Source organism: Callithrix jacchus, chromosome 13 (genome assembly GCF_049354715.1).
Source record: "Callithrix jacchus isolate 240 chromosome 13, calJac240_pri, whole genome shotgun sequence".
Classification (NCBI taxonomy): Eukaryota; Metazoa; Chordata; class Mammalia; order Primates; family Cebidae; genus Callithrix; species Callithrix jacchus.
The window spans coordinates 103,515,102-103,538,096 of record NC_133514.1 but is presented as its reverse complement, the minus strand read 5'-3'; the positions used below and the strand labels follow the sequence as shown (position 1 = coordinate 103,538,096).

General features: G+C 35.6%; 2 long non-coding RNA genes across 4 annotated transcripts in view; one reads left to right on the top strand and one right to left on the bottom strand.

Moving 5' to 3' along the window:
* Positions 1–22,995, bottom strand: part of LOC144578885 (uncharacterized) — a 436,319-nt gene that overhangs the window by 78,913 nt on the left and 334,411 nt on the right. The window lies entirely within an intron of this gene.
* On the top strand, positions 1,508–21,615 carry LOC100895251 (uncharacterized). Its single transcript, XR_613408.5, has 3 exons — positions 1,508–1,803; positions 13,715–13,802; positions 20,021–21,615. It is a non-coding gene; the product is annotated as an uncharacterized LOC100895251 (long non-coding RNA).

Sequence of the window (22,995 nt, the reverse complement as noted above, 5' to 3'; positions counted from 1 at the left end):
TCTCGGCTCACCGCAACCTCCGTCTCCTGGGTTCAGGCAATTCTCCTGCCTCAGCCTCCTGAGTAGCTGGGATTACAGGCATGCGCCACCGTGCCCAGCTAATTTTTTGTATTTTTAGTAGAGATGGGTTTCCCCATGTTGACCAGGATGGTCTCGATCTCTTAACCTCGTGATCCACCCACCTCGGCCTCCCAAAGTGCTGGGATTACAGGCGTGAGCCACCACGCCCGGCCAATACATTGTTATTACTGTAGTCACCATGTTGTATGACGAATCGTTTGAATTTATTCCTCCTGTCTAACAGAAATGTTATGCCTTTTGACCAACACATTCAAATCTCCCCTGTCTTTTCAAAGCCACTGATAACTACCATTCCATTCTCTACTTCTGAGTTGCCTTTTAAAGGTGAAAAGTGACAGGTATGTGCAATGATGCATATGTTGATTAGCTTGATTTAGCCATTTCCCAATGTATATTTTTAAACATGTGTAAATAATAAATATATACAATTTTTATTTGTCAACTAGAAAATAACTGTGGGAAAAATCACAAATTATTAAAACAATCAGTAAGTGAGATTTATAATGCGTTTGGTAGTATACATTTTCCCTTCCTGGGGATGGCACATATTGGCCTCAATTTGTTTGTAACACTAATTTTTTGATGCGAGTATTTAAAATCTAGTGTCCTTTGAATAATATGAGTGTTCTTAATTCTCCTCAAGTCAAAATCATACCAAACTATTAATATTCAGCACAAGTTCCCAATTGCTCCCAAGTCATCTTGTACCTATAAATATAGTTTTTCTCTTGCTCCACTGAAATCAATCATCTCTCCTTTATTTCTCCACAGAGCATGTTCTATCATCCTCCAAAGTTATTTGTGAGAATGTGTCACCCTCTTGTCAGACATCTGAGAGCCACGCACATGCAGGCTAAGTCCGGAAGCCCCAGAACCCAGACCAGACAGTTTTCCATTATCTCAGGCTTAGGTAAAATCCCTTCCCTTGGGAGGCTGAGGCAGGAAGAGGTCAGGAGATTGAGATCACCCTGGCCAACATGGTGAAAACCCAACTCTACTAAAAATATAAAAATTAGCTGGGCATGGTGGCATGTGCCTGTAGTCCCAGCTACTTGGGAGACTGAGGCATGAGAATCACTTGAACCAGGGAGTCGGAGGCTGCAGTAAGTTGAGATCCCGCCAATGCACTCCAGCCTGGTGACAGAGTGACACTCTGTCTCAAAACAAAACAAAACGAAATTCCTTCCCAACCAAAGTCTCAGGCAAACTTAGTAAAGTGAAACAAGAATATAATTTGCACTTTTCTGTTTTTGGCACTCCATTACTCTTCCTCTGTGATCACACCTGGTGATCTCTCATCTCTCAACAGTTGTGTAACCTCCTACCCTGGCAATTTACCTGGGAAGGTCCTCTTTAAGTAAGACAAATATATCACCTTTCATTTCAACACTCTGAGACTGAAAGGGACACTAATAGAAACTGTGACAGGCATAAACCAGAACTGTCCTGGACACGCAAGATGTATCGTCATCCCATCTAGTGAAAAACTACGAATCTGAAGTATAGCCTTATTAGCCTTTTCAAATAGTATCTCAGAATCAGTCCTCGGAAAACGAAGGCTCAAGAGTCAGACAGAAATGAGCTCGAACTCACTTCTACTACTCATGGCCTGCAAAATAATTTAAAACCTTCCAAGAGCAGTTATCTCATCTCCAAACTTTGGACTCTACCACCCTCCTGAGAAGAAACTCTGAGGTCGTTGTGAAGACTAAACTTGTTCATGTAAGTGAAAGCAACTGTACACAGTATGTGGGTGATCGAACTTAATGCCATTGCTTGTTACTTCTGTTCATGCCACATTTTCTGTTACCAAGTAAACATATTTTCCTTACACATTGTTGTTCATTTTTACATTTTTTTGGGAAATAGCATAGTATCTGTCAGCATTCAAAATGTATAAAATTACCATGGTTATTTCTATTCTACAAATTTTTTTTCTTGGATTCCTTGAGAGATTGCTGTTGCTCATATCTGTCTTGTTTTGATGGTTCAAAGTAGGCTTATCTGTTCTTTCTCTCTCCTTATACTCTAAAGAATATTTGCAGTTAAAATATTGAGAGACGGAATGTCTTTCCACTGTGCAAAATCTATAAGGCATCTGTTACACAGGTGTCTAGTGACAAAAAATGAGAAACAACTCCTCTTCCATCAAGTTGAAAATGGTTAAATAATTAGTGGTAGCTTAATATCATTTAATATTACATAGTTTTTAAAATGGAATCATTTAAACAATACATCATGTATATGACTCTGGTAAATATTAGAGATGTAAAAGACAAAATAAAGTTGTAGTTTAAGTATATCCAGTGAGAGATATTTTTGAAAAGAGAAAGGAAATACAAAAGAAAATGAGTGCATTTTAATGAAAATAGTAGAATTGGTTATTTAGAAATCAAAGAGCAAATTCCAAGGAATTAAAATTATACAGTGATTAGTATTTTTATAGATTTCCATATTGGTTAAACTATAAAAATAAGCACAATCTACTTGTATAATTTCAGAAATTAAAGTCCACATGTAAAAATTATAACATTTTATTTATAAAGTTTAATTTTGACACAAACTCTTATAAACCAAGCATTATCTGATTTTTATATTTTTAAATATTTTTACTTAAGTTCATGTATGCTGAGTTGTGAAATAAATGAAAAAATTATGACAAATTACCGTCTCCCTTGTCTATTCAAATGTTGCCATTTAAGGTTAAATGTATGCATTCTAAATATTATATAATTAATCTTAAACTATTTATTTGTATTTTTTGAAATTCCATATTTCTTTTTTTATGGATATTTTGAATCACATATTTCCTTTAATTAAATATATTTAACACTTTATGATTCTAATGAAAATTATAAATCCATTTTTGGCATAAGACCAAAAAGATTGCATGTCTCATTCAAAACAAGAAACTGCGCAAAAGAGGTGATTTCTATTCTTTGTCATTTTCTTTTTTTGCTAAATCTGTTTTACGTACTAATTAGAGTCTCCAGAGACATAATTTTACTTTTCTGAGGTGGAGAGTCATAATTAAATATTGTATTCAGCATCTACAATTATTACAGAGTCTTCAAAATCCAAGTTCAGGCGAGATATTAGAAAACAAAACTGAGGCTCAAAACCAAATTTAGCAGAAAATGATTTTGTAATCATAGAATAGAATTCTGAATGAAACAAATATTATATTTCAGTGAGCTTCACTTTTCTGGCAATCTCTTATTACTAAAATTCCCACAAACCATTTTCAACCTTAAGAATGCAGTATTTTCAATTTGGGGAACAATGAGTAGACATCACTTTTCTTAATGACCTACTCAGTTCTAGGCACTCCTGAGGATTTTTTAAGCAGAATGTTTCACAGTGAAAACAACGAGATTGGAGACTACTGGGGCCTAATTTGGACTGGGCATGCATATGTACACATATGCCGAATCAGTAAGGACACTTCGTTTTCCTCACATCCACGTTCACTTCATCAGGAACATACCAACTGATTAAAATGTCCATCCTATGTACCTCCACTTTTCTAAATCCTCAACCACAAGAGATCAATTCTTTCTTGCATGAACTTAGCTCATCATTCATAGTGTCTTGTAATTTTTAATTTTAATGACTATTTCTCTTCCTAGATTGCTAGAATTATAATGTATTTTTAAAAAAATCTTCATATCGAATACATTAGTTCAGTGGCTACTCCCCTCAAAGGAGCAAGGAGAAACATATATGCCAGGAGAGAGAGATATATACCCCAAGAGATGTACATATACATTTATATATATATATAATGATACCAGGAGAGACATATAAGCAAGGAGAAACATGTATGCCAGGAGAGAGATATATATCCCAAGAGATGCACATATACATTTATATATATATAATGATACCAGGAGAGACATATATATATATATATATATATATATATATATATATATATATATAATGATACCAGGAGAGACATATAAGCAAGGAGAAACATGTATGCCAGGAGAGAGAGATATATATCCCAAGAGATGCACATATACATTTATATATATATATATATATATATATATATATATATATATATATAATGATACCAGGAGAGACATATAAGCAAGGAGAAACATATATGCCAGGAGAGACTGATATGTCAGGAGAGATAGATATATAACCCAGGAGAGACAGACACATATGCCCGGAGAGACATACAAGCCAGGAAAGACAGATATGCCAAGAAAGACATATATGCCAGGAGAGATATATATGCCAGGTATGGTTTTTCCTTTTCTGATGACAGGGCATTCATCAGCACCACTCTCAGAGAAGATTTTGTTGTAGTTAACACAGGACTCCGCAGAACATTGTCTCAGGCTGAATAACTCACTTTATGTAGCAAAGGAGGCGCAGTAGGATGCAACCATGGGATCCAAGTTCACATCATCCATTTGCATAACTAAGCAGCTCCCAGCCTATAATGTAGCAATGGAAAAACCTGGTGGAGGCCCTGCCGAGGGGCAGCTAAGAGTTACACCCTGTGATGACAGAGCAGCAGCATCCTTCAGGAGAAAGTATCCAGCAAAACCCAGCAACCCTCCTATGGTACATTGTCACCATTACATAGAATACATGGGTTCAGGAAGCATGGGATATAAGGGGCCCACTTACTCTCACTCTCAGAACCACTAGGGATTTTCTGCTTCCCGCTTCACAGCTTGGTCTTTGCAGGCTCAGAGTTCCTAGTTCCCAAAGAGAAACTGCTTTAATCAAGGCACACAGCAGGATACCCATTAAACTGCAGCTGTTTTCTGGTTACTTCAAGCTTCTTATGCCATAAAACCCAGAAGCAAAGAAAGGATTAACCATCCTGGCAATTAGATCATCAGGAGAAGGTAAAATGGGAGAAGGGAATAATATGCTTAGCATCTAGGCAATACCATGGGTTACCTCTTTCAACTCCCTTGCTGGAATTTGACGGTAAATGGACAAGGGCAGCAGCCACAGTGTGCTAAGGGCTTTGTGAACAGGATTTCAGAGGCTTAATGAAGATCTGGGCTGCTGCATCAGGTCAAGAGAATTGTCTGCTGTGAGTGAAAGGAATCTAGAGTCGAAGGAGTTGATGAATGATGGCCGTGAGATTGGCTTCAGAACATACCAGTATGACTCTTGTAAGACTCCGAAGAAATGAGACCAACTGGAGTCCTAGAGAAACTATTTTTAGATACTGTAACCTTATCATACAAAGCAAGTGGATCTGAGTGGTACAAGAGATCATCTGGAGAGAACAGTGGGGCACGCTGGCTCCCAGCTGCTGGAGTGTTTGCAGCTAATGGCTTACAGCTGAGTCATTTTGGCCAGACAGTGCTGCTTTACTCAAGCTCACCCACTTCCTGAGATTAGGGGTGCAAGAAAGCCCATACACAATGACTGGTAGAGACAAGGATACAGAATACTAGTCCTATTGTCCCAACTCCGATTCCTCCTTGGCATTTGCCGAGGCTTTTGTTGTGACCACATTGCAGTTAATCTTCTCCCTCTAACCATTGCTCTTTCCTTCACTCCTTCACAGATGTTATTCCACAAAGTGATCTCCCATAACCTTCCCACACTTATTTTTCAGTTTTATAACCCACTTTCCAGGAAACTCCACCTCAGATAGGATCTTTCCCTGATTTGGTTAAATTTGTAAAGTAATCAATAAGCATACACTACACACTCTGTCATGTGGGTTACCTAAAATAAAAAGCAATGTGATTTTCTTCTCAAGGAATTTATAAACTTATTATGGAGATAAATAATAATAGTTGCAGCAGTCTTATATCACGTGTTTAAATGCAAACGTGAGTAGCACAGATTACATTGACATTACAATTCTGAATAAGGCATTCAAGTTAGATGATGTATTAGTCCATTTGCATGCAGCTTAATAAAGACATACCCAAGACTGGGTAATTTATACAAGGAAGAGATTTAATGGACTCACAGTTCCACATGGCTGGGGAGGCCTCACAATCATGGTGGAAGGCAAGGAGGAACAAGTCACCTCCTAAGTGGACGGCAGCAGGCAGAAAGAGCTTGGCGGGGAAACTCCCCCTTATAAAACCATCAGATCTCGTGAGACTTATTCACTGTCACGAGAACAGCACAGGAAAGACCTGCCCCCATGATTCAATTACCTCCTACTGGGTCCTTACCACAACACGTGGGAATTACAGGAGCTTAAATTCAAGATGAGATTTGGGTGAGGATACAGGCAAACCACATCAGATGGCAATGATCTAAATTACTCTTCCATCACTTAGTAGATATGTAAATGACTCAAAGAAGTTCTTGACCTCTTTGAGACTCAGTTTCTTCAACCTCAAATTGGGGATTGAGAATATGAACTACTTCTAAAGACTGTTATGAAGAGCAAATACATTAAAATATGTGAAGCAGTTGAAATGTGTCTAACCTGTAGTAATTGGTCTGAAGTATTAATTGTTACTGTCATCACTATGACCTAAAATGAACAAGAAAAACTATTCAAACAAGGAGGGTTTGCACTAGGATTTGAATGACAGCAAATAATTATAACTTACAGTTCAAAAGTGCTTTCTTCTTTCTCAAGAACTTTCCTACACATTGCCTCATTTCATCTTAATAACATGTCAGAAAGGAAAATATCAATTTCATTTTGCAAGTTGTAAAATTAAAATAGGAAGGAGTCAATATTTCTAGGGCAAAGTTATTCTTGATAAAGTAGTAGAAGCAAAAAAATAAAAGTAAAAGACCTTAAGGCACACCATTTAGGAAGATAAAACTATATACAATATACAAGAAAACAAACAGAAATCAATTAGTGAGAAATCAGCCTGAATACGTAAGCTGAGGTCAGTCTGTAGATAGCCTTGACTTGAATGCTAAAATAAGTGGGAGAGTCATTGAATGTTTTAAGTAGGAGAAAGAGATAATAAAATTGACATTTTATGATAAACTTCTTGGAGTCAGAGATAACAGAGTTTAAAAGTGAAACAATCTGATGAGAACCTCAGCTTGCAACACAAGAGTACATTGTGTTAGTTTGATTTCTCCTTTTAGTTACTCTGATATATGAAAAGTTATTTAGACTTGGTGAGCATTTGTTTCTCCCTTTGACAAACAGAAAGAATAATGATGCCTATAAATCATTTAGAGCTCTTCCTATGAATGGCGGTATGTTCCTATACATAGCGCTTCATTGATGCTCAGTCCAGCCTTGGCTTGGTTAAAATGATACACATATGGCAAAATCATTTTCCTGAGTTTGTAGGGATTCTGATTTTTTACTTTTCAAAAATTCCAATTTATATCCCTTGGCATTGTATGCAATAATCTTCTATTTGCATATTTAAAACAACTTTGTATAGTAAAATTAAATGGTCTCTCAAATTTGTTCTCTCCTTGTTAGATGAATCACAACGCAAAATAAGTGAAATTGATGGCTTATACTTTTACTTTACACATGATATAAAATATGAACAGGAAGAACAATTGCCTAATCTAATAAAATTCTCTGAAATTAAAGCTGCCTGAAAGTTGCATTACTCAATTGAATGTGATTTAACAGAGTAACACTTAGCTTGAGATTCATAATAATCTTGAGAGAGGTCATTGTCTGAAATCACAGGGCCCACTTGACTCCATGCACTTAACATCATGAGTTCCTCAGGGAGATATATTCCCAGGAAACAATAGCAAATGGAAACAAAGAAACTCTGGTGTTTGTTTTTTATTTATTGAGAAAACAGAATACAGAAATGAGAGTATAGTGTCTCCAAAGAGAAAATCCCCAAATTCCTCTATCATGAACTCAAAGGAAAGAAATGAGAAACCCGATTCCGGTAACCTTTGGAGGTCCAGTATTGCTACCCACTAGAAAAAACAGCCCAATCCGGGATTTTACTGCCGACCTATCCACAGCCACCCTTGCTCCTTGGGGAAAGGACCTTTGTGTTTTCATTGGAGGACAGTTTGAGAGGTAGCTGTAAAAGATGCAATGGCTTAGTGTGAAATTGGGTAAATTGGAAAACCTCATTAACCTCCTAGAGATTAATACTTTCCTTAAAGATTATCCTGAAGATGAAATGAAATAGTAGCCCAGTATGTGTTCATTTACTCATTTACGTGTCAAGAAACATTAAGTTTGCCTTGCCCTCGTGGCTCCTTTGTGGAAAATACCTTTTAATTTGTAATTAGTGGTAGGCGGATATCAGCTGCCCACTTGGAATATTTTTGCGTTATGAGTAAATATGGAACACCTGTTTATGAATAAGAATCACCTGTTTGAGAGAGAATAAATATGTGGATGAGAATCTGCTTGGGTCCTTCAGCCTGGAATGCTGTCAGCCCCTGAGACTCTCAGCTCGGTAGGCTGCTGGGACAGATCCACTTTGCTGTTCTCTGTGGGTGTCTGCCTCTTACTACCTTCAGTGCTGCCTGGGTGGGGTCTCCCAGCTGAGCAGGTACTTGATATTTACCAATAAAAAATTAGTTACCAATTAATTATTCCATGCTATTTACTATTCTAGTTGCTATGGATATTGTAACTTTTAAAAATATTTTAGTATTAGTAAATTGGTTATTTAATAAATAGTACTTGGTAAATAGTAGTGATAACTGCTATTTATAATTGCAAATTTATTTTCCTATAATGCCCATATAGTCATCCTAAAAACAATAAATATTCTAGTAGATATAAAATGTAAAATGATGATCTTAGTGAGTTCCCAGCCACAGATTTAGTGAGGGGTAAGAATATGTAGAGAGACAGATCAATATTATTTTAGAAATTGTCATTTTAATGATAATTGCTTTCCCAGTCTTTTAAGAGCATCTTAGGACATCAAAGTTATTTTCAATCAATTCATTTAATTTGGAAACTAACTTCTCAGAGCTGGAGGACAAAAACAAACACCAAAAAAATCCCTTCCTTAAATATGTACTAAACTTATTGAAAGGTAACCTATGCTTGCTTAATTAATTCTTAATAATCCCAGAAGCATGTGATATTTTTCATTTTTTTGAGGTTAAAAAGAAAGTTTTACATATTTATTTTTAATTAGAAAAGATTTCAAGCACAGTGAAAGTACAGGGAACAATAAGGTAATTAGGTACTTACTACCCAGATATTAAAAACATCCTGCATGTTTGCTTCAGGATTTGATATCTGCACAACACAATATATAATGTTTATAAAGTTTATAGAGAAAATATTTTAGTTATATAATATATATATTATAATTTTAAATTTTAAAAGTTTGCTTTTTAAATTTTAGTCTTTAAATTTTCCCTATGTTGTGAACAGGGGTCCAGTTTTAAGTTTCAAGTCACGTAAATAGCTAGATAATGAGCAGTAATTTTTAAAGAACAATCCATCCTTTCCCTATTTTATTTTTTATAGTGCCATCTCTATCATACACATATACATATATTTTTCATAATTTTTCTTTTATTCCTACTGATGTGAAGTCAGCTGTCATTCTAGTTGTCATTAGTTTTAGATGTACCGTAATTTCTCTCTGTGTTGTTTTTAAGGTCCATCCCTTCCTCCAAACCCTCCATCCTTCCCTCTCCTTAACTCTTCTGTCTCTTCCTCTTCCTCTGCTTCTGCCTTCCCTTTGCTCCCTCTAAAACTCAATTCAGTGCTTTTTAGAATATTCATAGTGTTATGCAATCATCACTAGTATCCATTAGAGGACATTTTTATAACCCTCAACACCAAAAAAACTTACATACACTAGCAATCACTCCTCATTCTCCCTACCCTAACTCCCAGTCCTTGGCAACCACTATCTTTCTTTCTGTCTTTACGGATTAGTCTATTCTGAATATTTTATATAAATGAGATCATGCAATATGTACTCTTTCATAACTAGCTTCATTTATTTAGTATAACGTTTTCCAAGTTCATCTGTTATAGCAAATATCAATACTTCATTTTGTTTTACTGCCATATAATTTCACATGTATGGATATACCATGTTTTGATTTGTTTATACGTTCTTGGCTAGTATGAATGCTGCTGCTATGAACATTCCTGTACAAGCTTTTATGTAGACATGTTTTCCTCTCTGTTGGGCATATATATTTGAATTGGAATTGCTGGGTTATAAAGATAACTACATGTTTAACAGTTTGAGGAATTGTTAAACTGTTTTCCAAGGTTGTGGCACTGTTTTACAGCCCCATCAGCAATGTGCTGATCCAGTTTCTCCACATTGTTGCCAAGACTTGTTATTGTCTTTTCATTTTAGGCATCTTAGCAGGAAGGAAATGCTATCTAATTGACTTGAGCATTTTTTCAGTACTTATTGTTGAATTGTATATCTCCGTGGAGAAATAATCTTTCAAATCTTTTGTTCATTTTAAAAATTGGGTTGTCTTTTTATAATTGAGTTGTGATAGGTCTTTATGCATTTTGGATTTCAGTCCCTTATTAGTTACGTCATTTGCACATATTTTCTGACATTTTGGGAGTTGTCCTTTGACTTTATTGCTGGTGTCCTTTGAAGCATAATTTGATGAAGTACAATATATAGCCTAAGTGTCATATCTAAGATAACTAACTCAAAGTCACAAACTTTAGAGTTTTATTCCAAGAGTTTTTGTTCTTACACATGGATTTGTTATTCATTTGGAGTTGATTTTGGCGATAGTGAGAGATAAGGGTCCAACTTGATTATTTTGCATAAATATTCAGTTGTCCTTGGCATTATTTGTTGAAGAAAAACTATTTTACTTCATTTAATAGTCTAAGCATTCTTGTTGAAAATCAATTAATTATACACAAAAAGGTTTATTTCTGGGCTGTCGATTTTATTTCATTTATCTACGTGTCTCTTCTTATGCCAGTAGCAGGCTGTCTTAATTACTGTAGCTTTGCAGTGAAGTTTGAAAGCAGCAGGTGTAAGACTTCCAGTTTTGTTCTCCTTTATCAGTATATTTGTTTGTTTGTTCTTTGGGATCCTTTGTTTTTCCATGTGAATTTTAGAATCCTAGCCAATTTCTGGAAAAAAAGTCCAGTATGAATTTTTATAATTTCAATAGCCAATTAAATGTCTATATATGCTATAAGTCTATTTAAATTTAATATCTGGGGGGAGATTAGTTTTGGTAGCTATGTCCTTCTAGGTATTTGTTCATTTTACCTATTTTATTACATTTGTATTATTACCATACAATGTTTATGGTATTTTTTTCAATCTTTTTTTTTTTTTTTTAATTTGAAACAGTCTCACTCACCCAGGCTGGAGAGCAGTGGTATGATCATAGCTCACTGCACCCTCCATCTCCCAGACTCAAGTAATCCTACCACCTCAGCCTCCAAGGTAGCTGGGACTACAGAAATATGCCACCACACTCAGCTAATTTAATTTTTTTATCTGTAAGTTCTATTGTGATATTCATTTTATTCCTGATTTTTGTAATTTGAGGATTTTTTTTCTTAGTCAGGCTACCTAAGATCTGTGAATGTTGTTGAGTTGTTGGTTTATTTACTTTCTCTATTGTATCTTAATCTTGATTTCACTTATTTCTCTGCTAGTCAATAGTATTGTCTTTTTTCTCTTAGCTTCAGTTTTAATCTGCTCTTGTTTCTCTAGCTAATGGTGAACTATTTTGTTATTGATTTTAAGCCTTTCTTCTTAATGTAGATGTATACAGCTATACATTTACCAATAAGCACTACTTTAGCTCCACATTCTTTGTGCTTTTAGTGTTCCTTTAACTTCCAATACCCTTCACTTTTAAGTTTCTGTGCTGAAAGATAGTCATTTTATTGATTCATTGAGCTATGTCAAATTTACTCCTCTCTTTTGGGTGACCCAAATCAAACATTTAATATGGTCAATACACTGGTCTTTTAAATTGTATTTTGTTGTCTTCTCATATTTTATGTTCTGTCTTCTATTACATTTAAAAACAGAAGTTGTCTTTTATAATTCATAAGAACCTACATTATCTAAAGTTCTTAAGAGTTCAAATGGGTATCTTCAGTTTCTACTCACTCATGCATGACAGATTATTTTCTAATTTTGAATTTTGAGTCTATGTTTAGCAAAACTTTCTCTGTCATGATCTGAGAATACTGAGGGAATACTGAGGTTCTTTCTTTAGTGGACCTATATTTTATTTGGTGGCATTTTTAGGTTATTAATATTCTTAAGATTCTGAATTATAGTCTATTTAAGATTTTGTTATCTAGTACATTAAATAAAACACAAATTCACATTTGTGCATCTTCTATACACTCTTATGGTGATTCATTTTGTCATGTTCTTATGATTTTTTCATATCGACCTCATCTTTTGTGCAATTTTTTTTCCCAGACGAGAATCTCACGTGTCCTCAATTTGAGGAGTATGCCTTATAGTACAGTTTTCTATTTGTTTCTGCTACCATACCTCATAGTTTTCAGAAGGGATCACTTTTTATGTTTATTCTTTCAGTTTGATTTCCTATACCACAAATGGTATGATTTTAGTGTTTCTCTTTCACTTCCAATACCCTTCATGTTTATTTTAAGATTCTATGCTGAAAGCTAGTCACTTTATTGATTTATTGAATTATATCACTTTTGGTATACAAATGGTGTAGGAAATTGTCACTCTCATTCTTGTCACTGCTTCAAGGAACATACATTTCACATATATTATATGTGTCACATTTTTTGACGTTTTCTATTTTAAAAGGCACCCCTGTCCTCAATGTGAGCCTGTACCTCAGGCAAAATGCAAGCTCTTTCAGCTTCTCCAGGCTAGTTGGAAGATATTTTTCTAGTTTTATTTTCACAGAGTAGGCACCACCTCAAGGTCTTAGCTATGTAACTTTATTTAGAGTTCCTGGATTCAATTCCTACACTTAAAAGATCAAAGATCCCTACGGGGTCAGAACCGTTGCTCCAAACTTTTAGGGTCTGCTTCTATTTCTGTTTCTTCCTATTTTCACTTTCTGAGATTATGGCATCATTAACTCTAGCCTCCTGCTCTGGATCAAGGTCTTATACATTTCCAACACTCAACAGGTTTTCTTTTTTTTTCTGTTTTTTTTTTTTTTTTAATCAGCTGTATATTTTAAGAATGTGTTTTACATTTTATTCAATGTTTAATTATTTGTAATGGGAGAGGATTCCCTTCCACTCACTCCTAAATCTCTGGAGCCATCAACATTAATTCTTTCACCTTTTAATAAGCACATATAAAAATAATAAAAACTAAATTATGGTTTTTAAAAATTAATAACAGTAAAAGTCATACAATGAAGAGGGTTTCATCTTTTATTTTAGAATTATCTCTTTTTTATTAGAAACAAGAAGACTCATTTCAGAGTGAAAAAATACACATCTTGATACCTTCCTATGCCTAACTGAAAAAAAATGTATAATGATTTAGATTTATTCTCATCCCAAATTAAACCATTCTACTTTAATTGACAGCATAATACTCATTATATTTGAATATATGCCTATTATATAAATGTGATAGTCAAGGGCAAGAAGATGAGTGGAAAAGAAAGTTCCCCAAATATTAGGAGGCAGAAGTGTCACTGGAGTGTACCCTAACTTTGCCTGTGGTTATCAACACCCCAGACATTGTCAGGCATGTTTGCACCACAACTCTGTCTTCTCTGTTTACAGAGTTCTCAAGAGATGGGGAGAAAACAGCTTGAAATCTTGTTACCTTTCATGAGTTTCAAGGTCTGTCCTGGGTAACTACTATGTGAAGGTAAGCTGGAGAATATAAAGAAATGAAAAGTATCGTTGGCCCCTAAGTCTGCAGATTCTGTATCCATGATGCAACCAACTGCAAATTGAAAATATTTGAAAAACAATAAAGAGCAGTAACAAAGTATTAAAAATGCCAATAAAAATATGGTGTAACAACTATTTACATAGCATTTACATTTTAGTAGGTGCCATAAATAATCTAGAGATTTAAAGTATGGGAGAAAATGTACATAGGTTATGTGCAAAAAGTAGACCATTTTATGTAAGAGACTTGAGCATCCACAGATCTTGGTATGTGTGGGAAGCCCTAGAATCAATCCCCTGAGAATATGAGAGATGACTGTAGGTCTTCTTCACAAGTAGCTTAGATTCAGCTGACAGTAGATTATATCAGCTATCAACAATGCTGCTGCACAGCAAAGTCATGGAAGTTCATTCCTAGTGCACACTAAATAGAAAAGGGCTTGAACAATATGTGGCATACATTATAAATTGAATATCTTATCTTTATTCTTCCTAATAATATTATAGTAATCATTATAATATGCTAATTACCTTTTTATTAGCCAGTGTAGAACAGGGAAATGTCTTGTGGTGACAGGCTAAGTTTTGGCTGCTACAGGGATCAGATAGAGACACTGTCCTATGCCAGTAGGCTTAGCCTAATTTCTCGTCACTGCTGTGAGGAACATATATTTCACATGCTACAAGATTTCATTTAACTTTCAAAACAACTCTGCAAGAGTGGTACCGTTTACTTCACTTTAAAGATGAGGTTGAAAGAAGATGAGACTCACATGGGTAGCAAATGGGACAGCTCCGATTAAAATCCCAGTATCATATTTCCAATATCCTTGTCCAGCAGTGGTGTCATGGGAAATAAATGGTTATATGCATAAAAATGTGTGGTCAGAGTTTCTGACTCATGAATTCAGAAACATTTATTCTGTCTATGAATCAAGCCAGTGTGAATGCCTAAATTACTCACTCTTAAAGTAGGAGCACACTAAAAAGTTACAGAAACTGATGACTCTGTGAAGTCACTAATAACTAAAAAGCCTTGCTTCTATAGACTCTACAATTATTGTTATACAGGAAACTTTTTGATGTTTGCAGGGACCTAAAAATCTATAAAGTAAGTAAATGGGACTACTGTGGGAATATAACCACTTATCTATGGTAAATGGCTGATAAAAGCGGATATGGTCATAAATGGAGCATATCACCCTTTGGTAATATACTTGGATAAAGCAGTAGGATGAGAAGTAACAGAAACAATTTTATCACTGTAATGTGGTGAGACTGATAGCTCTAAGACTGAATTTCAGGAAACACCATACGAGGACTCCTCACAAAACCACATTCACAAGACAACAAATAGATAGCATTTACACAATTCCAGGAAATAGTGTATATGAGTTAATAGTGCAGAGCATTAAAAGTGATCAGCTATTTCAAAAACATGCCCACTACTGGCTGCTTGCTGACATTTCCATCTACTACTAAGAACCTGGATTTAGGAAACAATATATATGACAGATAACATTACTTCAAATGCACACCTTATTTCTGGGTGCATGATTTATTGATAGCTTTATGTTAGTAGCAAAGTGGTTGTTAGCTCACCTCAACTGAAGTACGTAAGTGAAAACCTCACAAATTGAATGTTTGCTTTTTTTTGACTGACATTAATCTTCAGTTTCATCAAATGGCAATATCAGAATATGAGTGAAATGAAATGGATGTTTTCCTTTGCTAGAGAGGTGTGTGTCATTGATGAGTTTCATCCTATGAGTCAGCCTTCTGGCCTTCATAATTTGATCTGATATAAAAATAGATGATTGTTATTCTTGTTAATGCAATGAATTATTTTCTATTTTCCTGTTTTCAACAAAGAAATTTCTAAATTAATTGCGGCAAATCATCAATGACTTTCCTAAGAACCAGTTTTTTTCTAATAGACAATAGAAATACATCTATAGCTTATCTAAGAAAAGAGTTTTTCCTTCTCTTGGATGCCTGAGTTCTTCTTGCTAAGGATGTGGTGTTCATGGGTTATTAAAGAATATAGGAAGGACAGAGTCGTATACGTCAGGGCTTGCTGTGTTCTTGTAAGAGAGTTAAGAACCTTATACTGGAAAAAATGTTGTTTTTTCAGAAAATTTATAAAGATTAAATTTTAGAAAATATCAATGTCTTGTAACTAAAAATGGCAATAACAAAAGATTTTGTTCATCTGGATATTTGTTTTATTTTCATTAATGTACTCTTCATTAGGCTCTGTGGTATATCTTCTATTACTTAATTAAGGTGTACTTGAACAAATTTAAACTTCATTTTCTTTCCTCCTGCTTATTCAAAATTCATGTATTTCCCTACAGGGACAGAGTATGAATAATAATCTGGGCTTATATTCAACATTCTAAAATGTCAAATAGGTTATGAAAATACTGAAATGCCACCCTACCAGAAAATAGTAGGAGCCCTACTCTTACAAGAGCCCTTACTGGACAGCTCTGTATCTCCCCCAGGAATCCTGGACACAATATGTGGTGTTAGAAATATTAAGAGATTGATATTGAGATTCCTGACAGCTGGGAAAGGTATGAAGTTAGAGCTGACTGAAAAATTCACAAGATAGTAGAAAATAAACTTCAAAAATTAATCTAAAACATAACTTGGAACAATTTATATTCTTTGTGGTCACTTTTATATATAACATTGAAAGCCTATGGTTAACATGAAGCAGCCCAGTGCTTATCACAGAGTTCATTGAATTTTATATTAAAAACAAGGCATCCAGAGGACTATAAATCATTCTACTATAAGGACACATGCACACAAATGTTCATTGCAGCACTGTTTACAATAGCAAAGACCTGGAACCAACCCAAATGCCCATCGATGATAGACTGGACAGGGAAAATTTGGCACATATACACCATGGACTATTATGCAGCCATCAAAAACGATGAGTCCGTGTCCTTTGTAGGGACATGGATGAACCTGAAGACCATCATTCTCAGCAAACTGACACAAGAACAGAAAATGAAATACCGCATGTTCTCACTCATAGGTGGGTGTTAAACAGTGAGAACACATGGATACAGGGAGGGGAGCACTACACACTGGGGTCTGTTGGGGGGAATAGGCGAAGGACAGCGGGCAGTGGGGAGTTGGGGAGAGAGCATGGGGAGAAATGCTAGATATAGGTGAAGAGAATGAAGGCAGCAAAACACACTGCCACATGTGTACCTATGCAACTATCTTGCATGTTCTTCACATGTACCCCAAAACCTAAAATGCAATAAAAAAATACAAGGCATCCACAAGTATCAGTCTGGGTTTTATCAGTGTACTGAAACCATACAGTGATTTAAACAAGGAGCATTAAATGTAAAAAATTATTAAACTATAATAAGAGTAATTATGAAATACAGTAGAATTCCACATAGTATGCAAGGGCTGAGGGAGCATACCCAAGGAAAAAACATCTTAAAAAGAGTCCCTCTTCCTATTGATAGAGATCAGACTTCCTCATGAAGGTACAGTTCCAATTCACTGGAAGATACCAAGGGTCACTGCTTTGTCCAAGTCTGAGCTGGTCTGCAATAGCTGGTGAGGCACACAGTAAGTTTCCAGGGTTTGTGTGAGCCTCAGCTCATGGCTGAGTGCCCATATGTGCAGAGAAAGTGGGGGTGCCAGGTACAGCATTTCTGTCGAAGGCCGCAGGAAGGTGCTCACCAGCCTGGATCAAGATTTCAAAGTCACTAAGGAATCGCAACCTGGGTCACAGCCACACCAGATCCCTTCCCACCCACACTGCAGACCAAGTGTGCTGTTGTAGGTACCAGCAGGAGAAGCTTCTTCCTCCTACAAATTTCCTCCCTCACTTTCTCCTAAGAAAGCTTAATAATGTTCTCACTGTAAAGGAGAAACACTAAAGGTATGTCTGTCTTTTATTACAGAGTAAGTGTAGGAAGGTATTTCTGGAGCTGAAAGGCAACAAATTGATAACTGGCACACCCACCTCAAAATATTTCTTTGCTAGATAATCTACTTACAGATACTTTTTAAAGGTAATTTTTTGTTACTATTGCTTTAAAAACTTGTGAGCCCTTCCGTATTAAAACAAAACAAAACACTCTCTAATAACTTTGTGGATAACTGTGGACAAAAACTGTGCGCTTTCAGCTTTTTCATTTTTGAAATTGGTTGTTTTGAAGATTAAACCAATGATATTTGTAAAGTATATAGTGCAGAGCCTAAACCAAAGAAGTAAGCGTTAAACCCGATTGCCGTAGAGCCTCATTACTTAACCGCACTTTTCATCTGAGCATGTGTGGAGTCAGGAATCAGATATGGTAAGACCTCTCTGCAGAAAAAAGGGAGAAGTGAAAGAGAAGCAAATAACATATTTTTTTCCTTTTTACTGTCTCTGGTCTATTCCTGACCCAAGGTGCATGCATACGTAAAACACTGTTTTGGAATTATAAATTAAATGTTTTAGAGAACTCTCTCATTTTATGAATTATTTTATTTCTCTCAGCATTACTTTGTTTACTCTCAGTTCATATATACACTCACATATACATATACGAGCACATGCTGTCCTATGTAAGTTCTGCACAATCGTTGTTGCTTGCTTCTAGGTATTTTATATTTTTGTTAACTCATATATTTTAACACTAACAAGCTATATGCTTAGACCAAGAAGCTGTGAACTTCCAATTAGACTCTCTGAGTTCTGTACCAAATTGTGCTCTATGAACACCACTACATCATTATATGAAAAAAAGAAGGTTGTTTCAGCATCTAGGTATTCTGCTCTCGGGTTTCTGGAAAATCCATTTCCCTGCAATATATACCTAATTCAAAATAAAGTAAAAAGGGAGTCTTTGCCTTCCCTGTCATTAAAATGAATTTTAAAAGCATAAAAGCTGATTACTGTACTGAAAAATTGAAATGTATCATGGAAAGCCCTGCACCTTGATTTTCAAAACATTTTATTTCCTTTGAATTTCCTATAATACGAAAACATGCTTAGCTTTGAATGTTCACATTCTCAGATGCTCCACACATGCTCAGATGAAAAGTACGGTTAAGAATGTTCACATTCTGCTTGTGCTTTCCTATTATGTGTTGAGCTTATCTCTCAAACAGAAGAAAGCTCTTTTAGTTCTTCAGGTAAGTCTTCCTTAAGTAAATAAATAATAAACAAATTATATTATTTAAAGCAAATGTAGAAAATTTTCTGACTGGGTGCTGGGCTCACCCCAACACTTGGGGACACCAAGGGGAAAATTGCTTGAGGCCAGGAGTTAGAAACCAGTCTGAGCAACAAAGTGAGACCCTGTCTCTACAAAAAAAGTGTTTTAAATAGCCAGGTTTGCTGGCACCAGCCTGTAGTTTTAAGTACTCAGGAGGCTAAGGCGGGAGGGTCTCCTGAGGATAGGAGTTCAAGGACACAATGAGCTATGATCACGCCACTGCAGTCTAGCCTGTGACTAAAGACTCTGTCTCTAATAAAAAGAAAAAAGTCTCTTTTACAAAAGCAAAAATATTTGGACATTTTGTATTTAATCTAGCTAGGCAATACAGTTTATGTTGACAAGTTTAGTTAACTGTTAGCAGGCACATTACTTATACAAAATAATTCAAATAGCAGATGTCTTAACGCTTTATTAAGAGCAAAATTTAATTTATTTTTATATGTTTTATGAAAAAGATACTTCATTTATAAATTCAAGTTTGGTTGGCCCTTTCTTGTCTCTTTGTTCAATATTTGAAACACTTGCATTTTCTTCTGTCTTTAGGAATCTTTGAGCTCTTCTCCTCCATTTTATTTTTGCATTTCTTGTTTCTTAGCAGCATGCTTAGCTTTTACCTGTTCACATTCTGCTTGTGATTTGTGGTTTGATGTTTCTTTCATTTTTTGTTTTTTAAACGGTAACGGAGTTTGCCCATTTTGCTACATTGCTCTTCTGGCTGAAGCTGGTCAATGGTAAGGTGTTCTTCAGACAAAGCTTGGTTAATGCCACATTGTTCTTCTGGCAAAGGCTGGACAACTTTGCTAAGTTGCTTCCTGAGTCTTTCCTCTTCAGCTGCTGTCTCAGATGTTCTGAGTATTATCAATCTGTAATTTGGGATTCCAGTGGGATATAGGCCCTCTTTTTCCCTCCATAGTAATTTCTTGTACTTTTGCTGAATTTTCAGTTTTCTCTGAATGCCAAGCCTTGCAGGCGGACATCTATAAGGAGTCCGGTGGGAACAACTGCTGGAGTCCTCCCAGATCCCATCCCTGCCAGTCACACTGAGGATGTTGGCAACAGACTCAGAGGCTTGGCCCTTCTCAGCTTTAGGGAATCAAGCAGACATTTTCTCCTGATCTATTGCGGTGAAAATTTACATGAATATATTTACTAATATTAAATTTATATTTCTGTGAACACAATACTTGTATATGTTATCCTTTTAATACATTGATAGAGTAGATTTATCATTTTTCTTTTATTTTTACAATTATATTGATGCATAAAATTGGTTCAAAATTTTCTTCTTAATGATGTTTGTATTAGTTTCCTGGCACACCATAACTAAGTACCACTAACTGAGTGTTTTAAAACAACAAAAGTTCATCGTCGCACAGTTCTGGAGGCCGGAAATTTGACACTGAGGTGTTGCAGGATCACAGTCTCTCAAAGCTGTGGGGCAAATGCCTTTCTCTTCGCCTTCAGCATCACCAGCAATCTTTGGCGTTCCTTGTTTTGCAGCGACATAACTCCAATCTCGCCACTATCTTCACAAAAGATTTCCCCTGTGTATCTGTCTTCAAATCATTTTCATTTTCCTTTTATTCTTTATTTAATTATTTTTTGAGCCTTGCTGTGTCACTCAAACTGGAGTGGAGTGGCACAATCATGGCTCACTGCAACTTCCACCTCCAGGGTTTCAGTGATCCTCCTGCTTCAGCCTCCCAAGTAGCTGCTATTACAGGCACCTGCCATCACGCCTGGCTAATTTTTTATATTTTTACTAGAGACAGGGTCTCACCATGCTGGCCAGGCCGATCTCGAACTCCTGACCTCAAGTGATCCATCCACCATGGCCTCCCAACATTTTCCTTTTGTTCTAAAGACACCTGTCACACTGGACTAAGGCCCTAACCTACTGCAGTACGACCTTACCTTAAATTAACTAATTCTATCTGCAATTACTTGATTTCCAAATAATTGCATTCCGAGGTACTGGGGATTAGAATTTCAACATCTCTTTTTGGAGAAACAATTTAATACATAACAATGTCTTTTTCATCTTGGAAATTAGTGTTATGTGACTTTAATGGCAAAAAACAGCAAGTATTCCACTTTTACAATCTAAAATGCCTGCCATGTAGTACAGCGCAGACTAAGCCTTACAAGTCTGTGTAAAGCCACATATTAAACTTTCTAAGCCCAGCTTTTTACAGGCAGCCTGCTCAAATGTGAAGCATAGTTATTCTACTCAAATAATCTTTTGCTTTTTCATTCTATTTTGGTAATTTAAGCTATCTTTAAAAGTTAGCACTTCTTTTACCAAGATATTCTCATTAGTATTCATTAATCATGAGAAATGCTCCATATTCTGGGAATATTCTTTGTTTAATGCTTGAATTTCTATTCCCTATCTGTCTTAATTGTCCTCACCAAAGGCTTGTGTATTGCAATGACATTTTCAAGAACCAGGATTTTCATTTACTTATCACTCAGCAGTTTTCTTAGTATTATTATTTCAATGTGATTTCATCAAATTTATTTTACTCTCTTTGAATTTTTTATTGAATACTACGTTATATTTATTCCAACTTAGCGGTATTTAAAGCTACACATTACATATGAGATATTTAAGTAGCTGAGTGTGCTGCTGTTGATGTAAGTTTGATCTTTAGGATCAAGTTGAAGGATTTTATAAACGTTTTATATATGTGACTTAAGATGTCATCAAATTTAATCAATATCTTTTAGCCCTTGAAAGAAAGCTTTCAGTAAAATGTGTATTAAATTGACCATCTGAAATATGTCATTTGGCTCCTCCACACAGTTGTTTATTATTTGCCTGCTTGCACTACAAGGAATCACAAAGCAAAATCAGAAAACCAGTAGTGTTTCCCAAGTATAGATAATCTTCCAATCATTGTAAAAAATAAATTTGATGCAATATGCAATGTTCTATGGGACTAAAGTACTTGCCTACTTTACTTAAGGTAAAATGTTTACCAAGAAACATTCCTCAAATAAAATGCAACAGAAAGAAAGCATAAAATGTATCGTAGTAATGTAGTAATGTAAGATGTTATTAGAAGAAACTGGGCTTGAGGTATATGGGAACTGTTTGTACTATCCTTGCAACATGCAATGTGCTACATAATGTTGCACATGGCAAGGCCTAAGTACTTTAGTCCTTCATAAAATTGCACATTGCATCAAATGCAATAAGAAAGACTGACACGTCCTTCTTTGTAACCAGTCTGAGTTTAGGTGTGCCTATGTGTGTGTGTGTCTCTGTTTTCTTTTTGGCAGTTCCAGTTTTACCCTGAAAATTAAAACCTTTCCTCTGAAAAGTTTTAATAAAACTTTTATTAAATGATTTCCTTAAATGATTAATAAAATCATTTTTAAATAATTATAATAAACTCATAAATAATATGAGCGTCAGACTTCTCCCCCACTCTTTCCTACACCTACTTACATCCGCAATAGTAGAACCTGGCTCTGGGATTGGCTGAACAGTTTATGCCCCTTTAGTAGGAAACCTGACACATGCAGGAGCCTCTGTGGATCTAACCATCCTCTTGCTCCACTTGGCAGGAGTTTCTTCTATGTTAGGGGCCATTTTTAACTTTATTACCACAATTATAAACATAAAACCCCCAGCCATATCCCAACATCAAACATCCCTTTTCAACTGAGCAGTCCTCATTACCGCAATCCTTTTACTCCTTTGTCTCCCAGTCCTAGCTATCAGTATTACCATACTATTAACTGACCATAACCTCAACACTACTTTCTTTGACCCCACTGGAAGGGGTGACCCTGTCTTGTATCAACGTTTATTCTGATTCTTTGGCCACCTTATCCTGCCAGGCTTTGAAATAATCTCCCTTATTGTAATATTACTCTGGAAAAAGGGAACTATTGGGATATATGGGCATA